Source organism: Oncorhynchus keta, unplaced genomic scaffold (genome assembly GCF_023373465.1).
Source record: "Oncorhynchus keta strain PuntledgeMale-10-30-2019 unplaced genomic scaffold, Oket_V2 Un_contig_6476_pilon_pilon, whole genome shotgun sequence".
NCBI classification, from domain to species: domain Eukaryota; kingdom Metazoa; phylum Chordata; class Actinopteri; order Salmoniformes; family Salmonidae; genus Oncorhynchus; species Oncorhynchus keta.
In genome coordinates this window covers 142,501-146,700 of record NW_026288889.1, presented here as the reverse complement: position 1 = coordinate 146,700, position 4,200 = coordinate 142,501, and positions in this window count along the sequence as shown.

Genomic DNA, 4,200 nt, shown 5'->3' with positions numbered 1-4,200 from the left:
GAGAGGAGAGAGAGAGGGGAGGAGAGGAGAGGAGAGAGAGAGAGGGGGAGGAGATGAGAGGAGAGGAGAGAGAGAGAGAGAGGGGGAGGAGAGGAGAGAGAGAGAGGGGGAGGAGAGGAGAGAGATAGGGGGAGGAGATGAGAGGAGAGAGAGAGGGGGGAGGAGAGAGAGAGAGAGAGAGGGGGAGGAGAGGAGAGGGGGGAGGAGAGGGGAGGAGAGGAGATGGAGAGGAGAGAGAGAGGGGGAAGAGAGGAAAGAGAGAGGGGGAGGAGAGGGGGAGGAGAGGAGAGGAGGAGGAGAGGAGAGGGGAGGAGAGGGGAGGAGAGGAGAGAGAGAGGGGAGGAGAGGGGAGGAGAGGAGAGAGAGAGAGGGGGGGAGAGGAGAGGGGAGAGAGAGAGGGGGAGGAAAGGAGAGGAGGAGGAGAGGAGAGGGGAGGAGAGGAGAGAGAGAGGGGGAGGAGAGGAGAGAGGAGGAGAGGAGAGAGAGAGGGGAGGAGAGGGGAGGAGAGGAGAGGGGAGGAGAGGGGGAGGAGAGGAGAGGGGAGGAGAGAGAGATAGAGAGGGGGAGGAGAGGAGAGGGGAGAGGAGAGGAGAGGAGAGGAGAGGAGAGGAGAGAGAGAGAGGGGGGGAGGAGAGGAGGAGAGAGAGAGAGGGGGAGGAGAGGAGAGAGAGAGGGGGCGGAGAGGAGAGGAGAGAGAGAGGGAGCGGAGAGGAGAGGAGAGGAGAGAGAGAGGGGGCGGAGAGGAGAGGAGAGGAGAGAGAGAGGGGGAGGAGAGGAGAGAAAGAGGGGGAGGAGAGGGGAGAGAGACGGGGAGGAGAGGAGGGAGAGAGACGGGGAGGAGAGGAGAGGAGAGAGGGGGAGGAGAGAGGGAGAGGGGGAGGAGAGAGGGATGGGGAGGAGAGAGGGAGAGGGGGAGGAGAGGAGAGAGGGAGAGGGGGGAGAGAGAGGAGAGAGGGAGGGAGAGGAGAGAGGGAGGGGAGGAGCGAGGGAGGGGGAGGAGAGGGGGAGGAGAGGAGAGAGAGAGGGGGAGGAGAGGAGAGAGAGAGGGGGAGGAGAGGGGAGGAGAGGAGAGGAGAGAGGGGGAGGAGAGGAGAGGAGAGAGGGGAGGAGAGGAGAGGAGAGAGGGGAGGAGAGGAGAGGGGGGAGGAGAGGAGAGAGAGGGGAGGAGAGGAGAGAGAGGGGGGGGAGGAGAGGAGAGAGAGGGGGGGGAGGAGAGAGAGAGGGAGAGGAGAGGAGAGGGGGGGGAGGAGAGAGAGAGGGAGAGGAGAGGGAGCCACCTAACTAACTACATCAATCAATCACCTAACCAACCATGTAGATATTACCTCAATCACCTAACCAACCATGTAGATATTACCTCAATCACCTAACCAACCATGTAGATATTAACCTCAATCACCTAACCAACCATGTAGATATAACCTCAATCACCTAACCAACCATGTAGATATTACCTCAATCACCTAACCAACCATGTAGATATTACCTCAATCACCTAACCAACCATGTAGATATTACCTCAATCAATCACCTAACCAACCATGTAGATATTACCTCAATCACCTAACCAACCATGTAGATATTACCTCAATCACCTAACTAACCATGTAGATATTACCTCAATCACCTAACCAACCATGTAGATATTACCTCAATCACCTAACCAACCATGTAGATATTACCTCAATCAAACCAACCATCAATCCTAACCAACCATGTAGATATTACCTCAATCACCTAACCAACCATCACCTAACCAACCATGTAGATATTACCTCAATCACCTAACCAACCATGTAGATATTACCTCAATCACCTAACCAACCATGTAGATATTACCTCAATCACCTAACCAACCATGTAGATATTACCTCAATCACCTAACCAACCATGTAGATATTACCTCAATCACCTAACCAACCATGTAGATATTACCTCAATCACCTAACCAACCATGTAGATATTACCTCAATCACCTAACCAACCATGTAGATATTACCTCAATCACCTAACCAACCATGTAGATATTACCTCAATCACCTAACCAACCATGTAGATATTACCTCAATCACCTAACCAACCATGTAGATATTACCTCAATCACCTAACCAACCATGTAGATATTACCTCAATCACCTAACCAACCATGTAGATATTACCTCAATCACCTAACCAACCATGTAGATATTACCTCAATCACCTAACCAACCATGTAGATATTACCTCAATCACCTAACCAACCATGTAGATATTACCTCAATCAATCACCTAACCAACCATGTAGATATTACCTCAATCAATCACCTAACCAACCATGTAGATATTACCTCAATCACCTAACCAACCATGTAGATATTACCTCAATCACCTAACCAACCATGTAGATATTACCTCAATCACCTAACCAACCATGTAGATATTACCTCAATCACCTAACCAACCATGTAGATATTACCTCAATCAATCACCTAACCAACCATGTAGATATTACCTCAATCACCTAACCAACCATGTAGATATTACCTCAATCACCTAACCAACCATGTAGATATTACCTCAATCACCTAACCAACCATGTAGATATTACCTCAATCACCTAACCAACCATGTAGATATTACCTCAATCAATCACCTAACCAACCATGTAGATATTACCTCAATCACCTAACCAACCATGTAGATATTACCTCAATCAACCAACCATGTAACCAACCATGTAGATATTACCTCAATCACCTAACCAACCATGTAGATATTACCTCAATCACCTAACCAACCATGTAGATATTACCTCAATCACCTAACCAACCATGTAGATATTACCTCAATCACCTAACCAACCATGTAGATATTACCTCAATCACCTAACCAACCATGTAGATATTACCTCAATCACCTAACCAACCATGTAGATATTACCTCAATCAATCACCTAACCAACCATGTAGATATTACCTCAATCACCTAACCAACCATGTAGATATTACCTCAATCACCTAACCAACCATGTAGATATTACCTCAATCAATCACCTAACCAACCATGTAGATATTACCTCAATCACCTAACCAACCATGTAGATATTACCTCAATCACCTAACCAACCATGTAGATATTACCTCAATCACCTAACCAACCATGTAGATATTACCTCAATCACCTAACCAACCATGTAGATATTACCTCAATCAATCACCTAACCAACCATGTAGATATTACCTCAATCACCTAACCAACCATGTAGATATTACCTCAATCACCTAACCAACCATGTAGATATTACCTCAATCACCTAACCAACCATGTAGATATTACCTCAATCACCTAACCAACCATGTAGATATTACCTCAATCACCTAACCAACCATGTAGATATTACCTCAATCACCTAACCAACCATGTAGATATTACCTCAATCACCTAACCAACCATGTAGATATTACCAACAATCACCTAACCAACCATGTAGATATTACCTCAATCACCTAACCAACCATGTAGATATTACCTCAATCACCTAACCAACCATGTAGATATTACCTCAATCACCTAACCAACCATGTAGATATTACCTCAATCACCTAACCAACCATGTAGATATTACCTCAATCACCTAACCAACCATGTAGATATTACCTCAATCACCTAACCAACCATCACCTAACCAACCAACCATGTAGATATTAACCTCAATCACCTAACCAACCATGTAGATATTACCTCTAATCAATCACCTAACCAACCATGTAGATATTACCTCAATCACCTAACCAACCATGTAGATATTACCTCAATCACCTAACCAACCATGTAGATATTACCTCAATCACCTAACCAACCATGTAGATATTACCTCAATCACCTAACCAACCATGTAGATATTACCTCAATCACCTAACCAACCATGTAGATATTACCTCAATCACCTAACCAACCATGTAGATATTACCTCAATCACCTAACCAACCATGTAGATATTACCTCAATCACCTAACCAACCATGTAGATATTACCTCAATCACCTAACCAACCATGTAGATATTACCTCAATCACCTAACCAACCATGTAGATATTACCTCAATCACCTAACCAACCATGTAGATATTACCTCAATCACCTAACCAACCATGTAGATATTACCTCAATCACCTAACCAACCATGTAGATATTACCTCAATCACCTAACCAACCATGTAGAT